Here is a 15,126-nt window from a genome sequence, read left to right as displayed (position 1 = left end):
ATTCAACCTCATGTCTGAAGCATGTCGAACATCTTTAAGAAACAACTTCGACCCATTGCTAGATTCTAGGCAAACATCGCCAATACATATAACCTTACTTATGATATTATTACCCATCTTCAATACTCCAAAATTATCAGAAGTATAAGATTTAAAGTAATATTTCTTTGGCGTAACATGTATGATAGCTCCTGTGTCAAACATCTTGACTCATCACATACAAGGTTAATTGTATTCTCGTTGTGAACAATGAAGAGATCATAAGTAGTTGCTGAGACACGATCTTTAGAATCATCTTTCTTTTGCTTAGATCTGTTCGTTTTATTTTTGAGCTTATAATAGTTCTTCTTCATGTGTCCAATTTTGCCACAATGGTAACATTCAGCTGGCTTGTATTTTGACTTAGACTTGTTTTGACTCTTATGTGTCGACTTATCTTTCTCACCTCTACTATCCTGTCTTCCCCAGTTTTCAACAACAAACACATTTGACTGTGATGAAGAGCCTTGAGATTTTCGTCTCAATTCTTCATTTAAGACACAACTTTTGGCTATCTATAATGTCACTACACCATTAGAAGCATAGTTATAAAGAGAAATATTAAAAGTCTCCCATGAATATAACAGAGTCGTCAATAACCAAAGCCCTTGAACATCGTCTTCGAATTTAATTCCCATTCTCGACATCTGATCAAGAACACACCTTGAAACTCATTCAAGTGATCATGCATAGAAGAACTATCACTATATCTCAAATGAATAATCTTTTGAAGCAAACATAATTTGTTACTTCCTGTTTTTCAAACATACAAATTCTCAAGCTTACCCCCACAAAGTAGGTACATTTGTCTCATGTTGTATGTAGTTATAAACATTCTCTTCAACAATTTGGCGAATGAAACCACATACATGTTCATGTTCAAAAGCTCATTCTTCATCAGATTTGGAGATGGGTTACTCACTACCAAAAATAAGTAAATGCAAAGACTTCACAAATAGAAGATATTTCATTTTACCCTTCTAGATATGATAGTTTGAACCATTCAACAAAATCATTCTGTTTTTGTTAATCTCAATAAACTAATAAAAAATTATAACGCTTAGAACCAAGCTCTAATACCACTATGTTGGGAATAAAACAGAATAATCACCACATTTGTGATAATAAACTATTCTCCACTTGATTGGATCTTAAAGAGCTAAAAACACAAATATAAAAGGAAAATAAATGAAACAAGAATACCAAAAATTTAACGTGGAAAACCTCCTCAAATGAAGGAGTAAAACCACGGGACTTTTGTCCAAAAAAAAATTCACTATAATCAAAAAGTTAAACATGAAAAAAATGAAGATAATAGCTACAAAAAGAAGAGATCTCACTATCTCTCTACAAGTGTATACTAGATGATTTTCAGATGTGTTTTGATAATGCCACTTCCTTCACCTTTTATAGCAGAACGAAGACAGCTCAAGAGTCTTTTTTCAATAAGACAACCATGCCCCTATTTAACACAAAATACTCTTGAGCTTCTAGATTTATGGGCTTCTAAACTTCGAAATTCATCAATGGAGAATTCTTCTTGAGCTCTTCTCATTCTATCTAAAGCATTCCTTTTGTTTGTTGTGACCTTGTAAAGATGATAAAGTCGCCCTCTCCTCGAGAGCTTCACCCCACTACTCTAATTTCAAAAATAGGGCTCTTAATGATCGATCCTTTCACCTTCCGAATTCACCCCAACTGATGACTGCTATGACGACATTTTCTAATAGAGAAATGGCAGGAAGTGAGAATTTGGAAAAGGAAATGAGTATGGGATGACGTTACACAATCTGATTGGCTGAAAAAATAATAAAATTTATCCTTTTACTCTCTCCACTCACTTTTTTTTTATTTTTACAGCCAATGAATTAATGTCACATAATTCTCTCATATTCTCTCCCATATCACTCATCTTTCAAATAATCCTTAAGTGACCTAGATGAAGCAAGGAAGAAGAAAGTGAATGCAGACCGCGACCAGGTTCATGGGTCGAAAGCTCACGCACTACAGCAAAATAGGTTTTGGGTGACACATAATCGCCAACCCATATTAAGCGTTGACGAAAGTCAGAAAAAAAATGATTTTGCCAATCTTTCAATATCTTTGACAACCCTTATTTTATTATTCCTTTAAACAAATTTATAAGCAAATAATTAGATAAAATTTTGTTTTAATATTTTATAATTGTATTTTATAATTTTTTATTTTAAATTTTGTTTTGTAATAATATAGACTATTATTTTTTAAAATCAAATTATATACTTATTTTTATCTCAAACCTAAAATTTATTAATATTTTGATTTAATTAAATATAAATTCATCATTAATATTAAATTAATTAAATAGAATTAATACTCTATTAAATAAAATAAATATTTTTAAAATAAATAATATACTAAAATTATTTATAATTTCAAGTTAAATTTAATAAATTTATAATTGGTCTATTTTAATGGTATTGTAAATTTTGTATGGGCTTTTTTAAAATGATATATGGGCTATTTCAATGGTGCCTTTTTAATGGATTTACTAATTTGGGCTTGCACCAATAAACTGAAAAGTTTAGAACAACTATTAATATTTTCTCTCCACTAGGTTTCTTTAATTTTGCCGACTAACATCATCATCCATCCGCGCTGCTTCGTCTTCCCCGGACACCATCTCTCCTTCAACTTTACACATCGAGATTCGGAGAAGAGCAAGAGGTTGATCTAAATTCTTCTAAGTTGCGAATTTCTGCATCAATGTCTTTCATTTCTTTTATTGGCAGACTTCTCTTCATTTCCGTCTTCATCCTCTCAGCTTGGCAAGAGTAAACTAGCTTCTTTCCCTTCTTCAATCAAATCCATCATGTTATGCTTTCTCCCTTCTTGTTTAAGCACGATCTTTTCTCGATTCCTTAGTTTCATCTCATATTTTATTATTGCTCTGTAGTTTGCTGTTGGAAGATACATATGAGATGAACTCTGCCTTCAAGAATATTGTTTAGCTAGTTTCCGCTTATCATGATGCGAATTCTAATCAATGGATCTCGTTGGTGTATAGCGTATTTGTTTATTTTCCTGTCCATTGATCGCTAATACTTGTAAAATAGATCTAATTTTTGTATGTTTTAGTTACCCTCTAAGGTGTATTCTTTTGTGATAAAATATAGTATATATATATATATGATTGTTGTTTTGTTCAGTCTCTGTTGAAGATGAACATTGATTGTAATTTCTCAAATTTCATGGCTATGAAGGTCTCGGCCTAGGTTTATCTGATCTTCTTTAGTATATTTGTAACACAGCTTTGTAGATCTTCTTATCTAAATTTTTATAAGTTGTTGATTCTGAAGGCAGCAAAAAGAAAATGGTAGCCTTTGATATTTGTTAATATATTAGTATTCATCTTTTCCTTTAAGCAAATGGACGATAATGATGATAAGATCTTTCTAATAAACCATTGATGTTGGCTCTCAGGGGTTTAGTGAATTTGGGGTTTATGGTGCACCAGCGGCCAAGATCCTGAAACCGAAGTTCAACATCTTCTTGAAGCATGCGACTGATCATAGTGGTTTGAAAGTGTTAGATGTTGAAGTAATAATCAACTAGTAAGTCTGATATAAGATGGTTTTGGAAAAAAAATGTAATTATTTTTTGATATGATTGTTCTTTTCTTTGACTGTTCAAACATTTAATTGCAACTTCAATTGTTATGAAGGGATTAGGAAGCTTTCTTTTCATCTTTGGGAGTTCAATTGGAGCCTATTTGCTGGTCTGTAGTGGGTATAATCTTTTTTCTTTTTTATTAGAATTTGGTATTAAATTCATCTCACAGTTTAGTTCTGTTTCAGCTTCTTCACAAATTGATAGCCACTCCAATCTTGTACGACTTCTACAACTACGATGATGACAAAAAAATATGGTCAACTTTTTGTTAAGTTTACATAGGTACAAATAACAGTCCATTTTCTCTTTATGATAAGGAACATAATTGATGGTCATTTTTTTGTTTTTTGTTTATAGTTTGGCATTATTTGGGGCAATACTGTTCTTCATCGGTATGAATAAAAGATCTTCATCACTCTCTGTTCTTCCCATTTCATGATTTATAAATATTCCTCCTTCATTTCATAAAATTTCTATCTATAGATCTGCATTAATCCATGTATTATCATCTCTATTAAGTCGATTCGAGCTTTATCCATTTCCGATCTCGATTTCTCGATCTTATATGAATTCGAAATGTATATACCATAGGTTAAAATCAAATGATGAATTCTTCTCATGATTTGTGATAATTAGGTATTTTTTGAACTGAAGATGTCAACAGCTATTGATGTTCCTCCTAAAGGTGGATTTAATCTTGATCTATATCGGTGAAATGAAATGATATTGAACAAAGGACTGAAATCTTTGTCTTTCCTTAAGACTGGAACTACCATTGTTGGCTTAATCTTCTAGGTAACTTATTTTCTTCACGATTCTCTGACTTCTCTCTAATGAACAAGCATTAATTATCGTTTCTGAATTGATTTGCAGGATGGTGTTATTCTTGGATCTGATACGCGAGCTACTAAAGGCCTAATTGAGGCTGATAAAAATTGTGAGAAAATTCATTACATGACTCCTAATATCTATTGTTGTGGAGCTGGTACTGCGGATGATACCGAGGTTTTTACAGGTGATGTTATAGTTTTCTATATGTTATATTGATAGCATCGATTTACAAAATGTTAAACGTCTTTTGTCGTTTTTATTGTCTGTTTAGATATGGTTAGTTCACAGTTGAAGTTACATCGATTCCATACTGGTCGTAATTCGAGAGTAGTGACTGCTCTTACATGGTTGATAACTCGTCTTTTCGGGTATTAATATTATCTTGTTATTTGAATGTTTTTTGTTTAGATTAGTTTATAAACTTAGATTTGATGATTATTTAGTTACCAAGGACATGTCTCTACTGCTTTGGTTCTTGGTAGAGTTGACATTACTGGTCCACATTTACACACTGTGAGTTATATCTACAGAAAAATAATCAACTATATAAGAAAATTTTATTTTTATGCAATAATCGGTTTGGAGATTTATCCTCATAGATCAACCGATACTCTTCCATTTGCCACGGTAAGTTCTGGTTCACTTGCTACTATGGCGATATTTGAAGGAAATATCGTGAAGGTCTTACTGTAAGTAAGATTCTGTTATCGCTTATTAAAAAAACAGTCATTTGAATTATTTTTCCTGATTATGGCCTTTGGTCCTCAGAAGGAGGAAGGGGTCTGTTGGGTCAAATTATTTTGACTAAGTGTTGAAATAATTTAACCATTGGAATTTTGATGATGAAATGACTTATGCGTTTTGATGCAGGTGTATCGAAATCATATTTTATAAGACTTGACTCTAATGAGGCTCATTAGACCGATTTTGGCATTAGATGTAGAGAATTAGATGTGCTGTCTAACTCAGCGTAGTTAGACGTGCAGTTTAATGAATGCACAGAATTATACGTGCAGTCTAACTCGTGGAGTTAGACGTGTAGTCTAATAGATCTCGGAATTAGAAGTGTAGTCTAATTGATCTCGAAATTTGATGTGCAGTCTAACTCGTGGAGTTAGACGTGCAGTCTAATAGATCTCGGAATCAGACGTGCAGTCTAACTCGTGGAGTTAGACGTACAGTCTAATATATTTGGAATTAGACGTGTAGTCTAATGTATACGGAATTAGACATGTAGTCTAATGTATACGGAATTAGACATGCAGTCTAACTCAGCGGAGTTACACGTGCAGTCTATTGGAATGTGAAAGTTAGACGTAAGTCTAACTCCTTTAGATAAGTCTGAGGTAGAACCGGAATTAGACTTGCAGTCTAACTCAGTAGAGTTAGACATGCAATCTAATAGAATGTGAAAGTTAGACATAAGTCTAACTCCTTCAGACAAGTCTGAGGTAGAACTGGAATTAGACGTGCAATCTAACTCAGTGGAGTTAGACGTGCAGTCTAATGGTTTATAACAATTAGACGTGTAGTCTAATTGGTGAAAGTTAAACGTAAGTCTAACTCCTTCAGATTAGTCTGAAGTGATTGTAATTAGATGTAAGTCTAATTCCATTAGACTAGGCGGTCTAATGGACTCTATTATTAGACGGGGATGTTTGATTTCATTAGACGAGGTCGTCTAACTGAAATACGTCTAATACTAAGCTTAACCAGTATGCTTGAAGCTAGCACCCGCCTACCCACGTGCTATAGCTGTACAATACTCCTCCTCCACTTTCTAGTGAAGAATAGTACAACAACTATATGCAACCAACCAACGAATGCCACGTAAGAGAATTTTCCTCACATTACTTGTTTTGCAGGTACATCTCTTAAGGAATATTCCGCGCACTACCAGTGGTGTACGGCCACGATCTTTGTGCTCAGAACCTGTTGTGTACAATGGAGGCTTTTCAATGGAAAAGTGTCACGTATCATTCTAAAAGATTCGACCGTTAGTGTCTGCCCAGTATTTATCAAATCTCAGGACAATGGACAATCAGCCTTACGAACTACCAGATTTTACAAAGAGTGAATCTACAATCCTTCTTGCTATTCTAGAGAGAGAAATCAAGCCTTTACTGTGAAGCTGCTTTCCTGATTATATTGTGTGTGAATCAAGAGAGAGCTAGAATCAAAAACACCTTTAGTTGAGTGATATTCTTCATCTTGTAAATTAAACAGAGTGTGTTCTGTTCAATAGTGAGTTAAGTGTGTGTAAACTGTATTTGTTTCGAATCATATTATAGTGAATCCTTCCGGTGGTTGAAAGAAGGGGTGACGTCGGAGAGTCTCTCCGAACATCCATAAACAAACGGCTGTGTTCTTTTATTTCTGTCATCTTTTCATCTTTCATCTTGAGCTTCAAACCCAAGTAAAGAATTCCGCCCTTAATCTGTTTCAAGTGTTTGCGTAGAATAGAAATTGAATTAAATCCCTAACAGGATTTCTTTCAAACCGTTTTTCATAAGCTTTCATCAATAGCCAGACCCCCGTCTCTATCGATAAAGCCGATCCTGTCAATTGGTATCAGAGCCAAGTGTCTATTCTCAAAGCTTTTTCTGAAAAATGTCGATCATAACCAAAGATGCTAGTGTTACAGCCATTCCAACCTTCTCTCGAGAAAACTACATTGTATGGAAGAAAAGAGTTCGTGCTCACCTTTCTTCTCTTCATGACGACATGTGGAGTGTTGTGACAGAAGGTCCCATCAAGATTGATAAGGAGAAGTCTGACTGGACCGCTGATAAAAAGAGGCAGAACAACCTCAACAACATGGCTCTTAATGTTCTGTACAGATCTCTCGATGACAGCATGTTCAACTACATTATCGAATGCGATACTGCCAAAGAGGTCTGGGACAGACTCACCCAACTGCGTGAGGGAAACAAGCAAACCAAGGAAAACAAGATTATTGTTGCCACTCAGCAGTTTGACAGCTTCAAGATGCGTCCTGGTGAAACAATGAACGATTTTGACACCAGATTCAACAAGATTGTATCATCCCTGTCCATCCTAGGCAAGACCTATATCAACCGGGAGCTTGCTATCAAGGTCATGCGTGCTCTTCCAAGGGAATGGGACATAAAGACAATAGCGATGAGAGAATCCAAAGATCTTAACAAGATCTCTCTCTTTGATCTCTTTGTTGTTCTCAAGGTCTATGAGTTCGAGCTGAATTGTAGGATGGAAGAAGATCAACCCACATGCGTTATCATGGCTAAGGCGCTGGTGACTGCTGAAGAGCCACCAACCGCTCCGAATGTAAAGATGGCAGCTCAGCAGCTGAGCAGCGACGCCATGTCTATCTTTGTGAAGAAGTTTGGCGACTTCATGAAGAAGAGCAACTCTAACTCAAACTCTTCAAATTCTAATGACAATAAAAAATCTAAAGCTAATGTTACTTGTTTTAACTGTGATATTAAAGGTCATTATGCATCGGAATGTCGGAAGCCGTAACGTGAAGATGCCAATGATGATGGAAAAGAGCTGAAGGCTCTTATGGCAGGTGACTGGAAGAACAAAGGAAGCAGCCGTGGTTCCTACTTTTCATCCAGTGAAAGTGATGAAGAAGAGGTGGCCTGCTTCATGGCAAGAGAAGTCGAAGAAAGAACTCAGTAGACTGAGTTGGATTTTCCATCGGTCTACACTTTCGATCAGACAGAAGTGGTGGATATGTTCAGAACCCTAGAGTATTCTGGGTTGAGGAAGTATCTCGGTGGTCCTTTCATATTCTATAAGAAAGAAGTTCGTGAGTTCTTCAAATCTGCAACTATGGTGGGTGAATCTATCATAGCAACCGTCAACGGTCTGGAATTTTCTTTCGATGAAAATGTATATGCGGAGTTCTTTGAACTTCCAACGGAGGGGCACACGTTCGACTTGATTCTTTCATCAAAAGTCATGCAAGAGATGAAGTAGACATTTTCTTCCGATGGCTCGATGATCCATGTAAATGGAAACAAGAAGGTCCTTAAACCTCATTTCATTATGTTGAACGACGTGGTAGCAAAAGCACTCCAAGGGAAATCTGGCTCCTTCCATCTCTATAGTCAAGACCGTTTTGACTATATGTGCATCATCTCAAAGGGAATCCAGGTAAACTGGGCATCTACCTTTTTCTAGAACCTTTGCTTTTCGATCTGTCAGGCAAACAAGGAAAGCATAACGTATGCGGCTCAACGGAGTCGATTGATAGAGTATTTGGGGGTTCCTGTGGGTGAACCTGAGCAAATCAACTCTCCGAGGGTATTCTCTGCCCTTACAGTCGCTAGTACCCTGATAAGGATGAAGAACAACATGGAATTTGCCTCTGGTGCATCTAGTTTTCAAACAGGTGGTAAAGCTTATGCTCGATCCAAACAACCATCTGCTTCTGTTATGTCAACGGGGGCAAAGAAATCTAGGACTGTGAATGAATCGGAGGCCAGTTCCTTTAGTCTGAAAAGCTCCACGAAGAAGGATTCTGAATCAGTCGATTTAAGATTAAGGCAAGGTCCAGGCGTACTTGCTGCAACTCTCATGTCCTCTTTGTCTTCTCCAGCGACCATCCTAAGAAAGCCTTCGAGATCCTGTGTCTCAAAGGAAAAGAAGACGAAGGCGCCCCGCGCGTCAAATCATTGAAGGTAACCTCCTCTAAATCTTTGGCCGCTGTGCCTAAGTTTGATGTTCCTGTAGTGGAACAAGATTAATCTATTTTTCTCCAGTAAAAGAATCTGCTGAAGGGGCCGTTGTTGAGTTAGGTGGTCCAAATGATGAAAATGCTAACAGGACTGTGTCTCTTGTTGTTCAACCCGATCAAGTAGCCGCAGGTGCTACAGAAAGTGCTCAACTAGAACAAGGTGTTGTTCTTACCCTTGTTGCTGGTGAATTTGTTGTAAAAGATTCTTTAGTAGCCGGGAAGGTTACCCATGTAGAGCTCCCTGTCGAGCTGTGTAAGAAACCCCAAACGGCGTACAAATTGATGCGTTCCGCAAGGCAGTCATGTGGAATTGTTTTTAGTGAACCCATATCTGCTCCAAATCTGCCGAGGTTGTTGGAAAAGGTAAAGATATTGCAACTCCATTTCCTGAAGAAGTATCGGAGGCAATAGGCATTGTTGACCTCGTGTTAGATCAAGTTAAAGCCATTGCGGCTGAAAAATTAGAAATCTTTGAATCATGGTCCCTGGAAAGATTGTCTGTTAAGTACAATGAAACTCTGTCAAATTCTGCAATAGCCCGTGAGTGGAAGAAGTTTGTAGCCAATGAGAAGAAAGTTCTCAAGTGGGCTAAAACTTCAGAGGTGGCTGAAGCCCTGAAGAGAAAGGATCTCGTTGAAGCATGCTTATGTGGAAGAGCACTTTTCCCAATTCTTGAAGCAGAAAGGCTAATTTTAATCCTGTTGAGAAAGGCTCTGAGGTGGAAGTGAAAGTGTTAAATAGGCTGGATGACATCATGGATAGCTACGTCTCGGTAGCTACCTGATACGTTCATGGCGCTAATTGCTCTGGTGCAAAATCTTTTGATGATGATGAACCGATGGATGTCTTTGATGCTGATAATGATGCTGATGAGCTAGATGCTGCTCTTTTGATCGAATTTGGGAATCTTTCTACTGAAGAGAGACGTATTCTGGATCAATCCATTCAAGAGAATCCTCATGTAGATGAAGAAGAAGTGATTGTTCAAGAGCCTGAACAAGCTCTTCTAACGAATGAAGAAGAAGTGGTTGAAGAAGATGTGATTGAGGAGTCTGATCAAGCTCCTAATGATGAAAATGTTGTGATATCACCTGTTGTGAGAACATAGGAAGCCCAAGAGAAAGTGGCTGAGGTAAATCAGCCAGAGATTATAAGATCTGAAGGGGAACCCTCCAAAGACAAAGAAAATGAATATGAGAGTTCCTCATCTGTGGAGGAACAAGATCAATATGCAAGCTATACCAGGCCTCTTCTATTCCCCAACACCATTGTGGGAAGTGTTCATGAAAATGTCAACAATCCTCTTCACTACTCTGGTGATCTTTATGAAAGATTTCAGAGAGCTGAAAGGGAAATATTAGAAGAGGAGCAGAATGAAGTTGCTAAGGTAGTTGAGAAGGATCAACCGGAGCAATTGATGCAGATTCATACTCATTTCGAACCCATTCAAAGTATGGCAGCAGAGTCTCAAGAGAACTCATCCAATGAAAGAATCCTCTACTGACGGTATTAAGCTTTTAAAGTCTATGACTTCTGTACTCTCATCTCTTCAGAAGAATGTGGTCACTAAGGGTTCAAACATGATAAAAGCTTTGAACACTCAGAAATAAGAGAGGAAGGATTTTTATGAGGTTAATCAAAGTTCTTACTAAATTGGAAAACACTCTGAAGAAAAACACGTATGAGACTCATGTCTCAAATTTAAACTTCTCCAAGTTTGAAAAGAATTTCTTCAGTCGCCAATCTGAAATATTGGACTTTGAAAGGCACATCAACGATGATCGCCATAGGGAGACTTTGGATGAACTCAGCCTGATGAAGTATCAGATGGTAGAAATCGAAGGATGTTTAAGAAGAAATGATGGTGAACGCCTGGAATTCGCTGACTCTATTGCAAGGAAGTTTCAAACAAAAGATAACGCGAAAGCTGATGTTGAAAAAGATCAACCCCGTATCACCCAAGGTGAATCAAGCATAAGAAGTGATAGTGTGTCAACCGGCACTAGATCCAGACGAGCTCCAAGTAACGATGATAATCCTAGGCCAACTAAGAGAGGCGGAGGTCGAAGCAGCGATGATCGTGGAGGCCGAAGCAGTGGTGGTGGTCGTAGTAGGCTATATGGTGTTGATCAAAGAGGTCGTGCCAGTGGTGGTGATCGTGGTGGTATATCAAGTGGAAGCGGTCGTGGTGATTGTAGTTTTCCTCCTTTTCTCAACATGTTAACCGGCCAAGACATGAGCCCAACCGATCCTCGAGTAAAAAGGGAAGAACAATAATTTCTTTTCTTCTACTTTACTTAAGTCTTTCAAACAATGTTTCTTTGATAATATTCTGAATATTGGTTTTTAGAAGTTTGATGTAAGTGAACAGGGGTTTGTTTATTTATATGATGAATGCATATTTTGGTATATATATATGTAGGTTTTCAATTTCTTCATCAAAAAAGGGGAAATTGCTGGGTCAAATTATTTTGACTAAGTGTTGAAATAATTTAACCATTGGAATTTTGATGATGAAATGACTTATTCGTTTTGATGCAGGTGTATTGAAATCATATTTCATAAGACTTGGCTCTAATGAGGCTCATTAGACCGATTTTGACATTAGATGCACAAAATTAGACGTGCAGTCTAACTCAGCGGAGTTAGACGTGCAGACTAATGAATGCACAGAATTAGACGTGCAGTCTAACTCGTGGAGTTAGACGTGCAGTCTAATAGATCTCGGAATTAGACGTGCAGTCTAACTCGTGGAGTTAGACGTGCAGCCTAATAGATCTTGGAATTAGATGTGCAGTCTAACTCGTGGAGTTAGACGTGCAGTCTAACTCGTGGAGTTAGACGTGCAGTCTAATAGATCTCGGAATTAGACGTGTAGTCTAACTCGTGTAGTTAGACGTGCAGTCTAATAGATCTCGGAATTCGATGTGCAGTCTAACTCGTGGAGTTAGACGTGCAGTCTAATATATTTGAATTAGACGTGTAGTCTAATGTATACGGAATTAGACGTGTAGTCTAATATATACAGAATTAGACTTGCAGTCTAACTCAACGGAGTTAGACGTGCAGTCTATTCGAATGTGAAAGTTAGACGTAAGTCTAACTCCTTCAGACAAGTCTAAAGTAGAACCTGAATTAGACGTGCAGTCTAACTCAGTGGAGTTTGACGTGAAGTCCAATAGAATGTGAAAGTTAGACGTAAGTCTAACTCCTTCAGACAAGTCTGAAGTAGAACCGGAATTAGACGTGCAGTCTAATGGTTCGTAACAATTAGACGTGTAGTCTAATTGGTGAAAGTTAGACGTAAATCTAACTCCTTCAAATTAGTCTGAAGTGATTGTAATTAGATGTAAGTCTAATTCAATTAGACCAGGCGGTCTAATGGACTCTATTATTAGACGGGGATGTTTGATTTCATTAGATGAGGTCGTCTAACTGAAATATGTCTAATGCTAAGCTTAATCAGTATGCTTGAAGCTAGCACCCGCTTACCCACGTGCTATAGCTATACCTACTCTTGCTCCACTTTCTAGTGAAGATTAGTACAACAGCTATATGCAACCAATCAACGAATGCCACGTAAGAGAATTTTCCTCACATTACTTGTTTTGCAGGTACATCTCTGATGGAATATTCGGCGCACTACCAGTGGTGTACGGCCACGATCCTTGTGCTCAGAACCTGCTGTGTACAATGGAGACTTTCCAATGGAAAAGTGCCACGTATCATTCTAAAAGATTCGACTGTTATTCTCTGCCCAGTATTTATCAAATCTCAAGGACAACAGACAATCAGCCTTACGAACTACCAGATTTTACAAAGAGAGAATCTACAATCCTGCTTGCTATTCTAGAGAGAGAAATTAAGCCTTTACTGTGAAGTTGCTTTCCTGATTGTACCGTGTGTGAATCAAGAGAGAGCTAGAATCAAAAACACCTTTGACTGAGTGATATTCTTCATCTTGTAAATTGAACAGAGTGTGTTCTGTTCAATAGTGATCTAAGTGTGTGTAAACTATATTTGATTCGAATCATATTATAGTGAATCCTTCCGGTTGTTGGAAGAAGGGGTGACGTAGGAGAGTTTCTCCGAACATACATAAACAAACGGTTGTGTTCTTTCATTTCTGTCATCTTTTCATCTTTCATCTTGAGCTTCAAACCCAAGTAAACAATTCCGCCTTGAATCTATTTCAAGTGTTTACAAGTTTTTGCGTAGAATAGAAAGCGAATTAAATCCCTAACAGGATTTTTTTCAAACCATTTTTCATAAGCCTTCATCAATAGCCAGACCCCCGTCTCTATCGATAAAGCCGATCCTATCAGGGTCAAGTTGGTAACTGAGGCTATTTGCTCTAGTATATTCAATGACTTGGGAAGTGGAAGCAATGTTGATGTTTGTGTGATCACAAAGGTTAGTTGACAGACAAAGATGACCATTTTACCATTTTGAAGAAACACTTTCTTAATGTTAGTTATTTTAGGTTTTATATTAGACATCTAGAGTTTGTTTGATGTTATATGAAGGATAATTTTTTGATAGTTTGGTAGTTCGGTTGATAATGAAGTGAATTATGATGGGCCCTAATGTTTGATTGTGTACGATCTTTGCAGGGACAAACAGAGTATTTAAGAAACCATCTAGCGCCTAATCCTCGTACTTATGTAAGCGAAAAAGGCTATACCTTCTCCAAGAAGACTGGTTAGTAAACCTCATTTATTCTGATTTATCTACATTCCTACATCATGTGTTCTAGGAGAAAATGTTTCTTCATGTTTGTAGTGCATGTCTTAGTCATACTCCTTTTTCTTTCTTTGAAAATAAATGATTTCGTTACTTGTGATAAAATACGAAAGTAGAACCAAACCTGACATTAACTATGACTATTTTCTTGTTTTCAATTGTCTGGATTCTTTTCTTTCTAATTTATGTTCTATATTTAATTAGGGTGAAGAGATGGGGGGTTTTGCAAGTGACAATGCCAGACTGCAAAGTGAGGTAAAAACTTGCAGTTATCTTAGCATTAATGGTATTGAGTAATTTTGTCTAAAATGTTTTCACAACTTCATTAATAGAAGTTGATAAGAAAATTGAGGGAATTATTCTATTAATAGAAGCTGAAGCAATTATACCAACACTCAATGAAGATCTCAAATCGCCAAAGGATCTGATTGAAAGTGTGACAGAAAGTAGTTAAGTTATTTTCAGGAACTATTTATTTGAAATTTAATGCAATTTATTTAAATAAATTGAACATTAAATGTACATTAACTAATTAATGTTCTTTTTATTTAATTATTAAAGTTTTTTTTATTAATTTTGAAAATTGTAATGATGTTTTTCTGTAATTATTTAATTTATAACAAAAATTAAATAAAAACATCTTTAAAAGTATAGAATTATAAATAAAAATAAATAAAATTTTAAAAGAATTATTAAAATAATAGGTTAAAAATAAATTAGACTTTTGGCGACGTTTAATCAGTGTTACCAACGCTTAAATAAGCGTCGTTAAATATTCCTTCCTTTGGCAACGCTTAAAATTTTAATACCGACGCTTAAATAAGCGTTGTTAAAACTTGCGCCCAATCTGCTTTCGGCGACGCAAGAATAAGTGTCGGTAACATTTTTGCGACGCTTTTAAAGGTTGACAAAGATCTTTTTAAGCGTCATCGCTGGTCTTTTTTGTTGTAGTGACGATAGATGGCGTTTTGGGTTGCGGCTTTCGCTGGCGCCTAGGCCTTGGGCTCCACTTCAATATGGGCTGGGCCTCTAGCTTGGCCTCCACCTTAGCTGGGCTGTAGTGGCTTTTCCATTAGACGTCTGTGGTGGTCCGGTGGCCTCCTACAATGTTCGTCGGCCACTTAAGTCAACAATTTATT

General features: G+C 36.8%; 1 pseudogene; it reads left to right on the top strand.

Annotated features, from left to right (window-relative positions):
- Window positions 1-2,635: 2,635 nt before the first annotated feature.
- On the top strand, window positions 2,636-13,949 carry LOC124941478 (annotated as a pseudogene).
- Window positions 13,950-15,126: the final 1,177 nt, after the last annotated feature.

This window comes from Impatiens glandulifera, chromosome 1 (assembly GCF_907164915.1).
Source record: "Impatiens glandulifera chromosome 1, dImpGla2.1, whole genome shotgun sequence".
In the NCBI taxonomy this organism is placed as follows: domain Eukaryota; kingdom Viridiplantae; phylum Streptophyta; class Magnoliopsida; order Ericales; family Balsaminaceae; genus Impatiens; species Impatiens glandulifera.
Note: the sequence above shows the minus strand (reverse complement) of the source record. Positions and strands in the feature narration are given on the sequence as shown.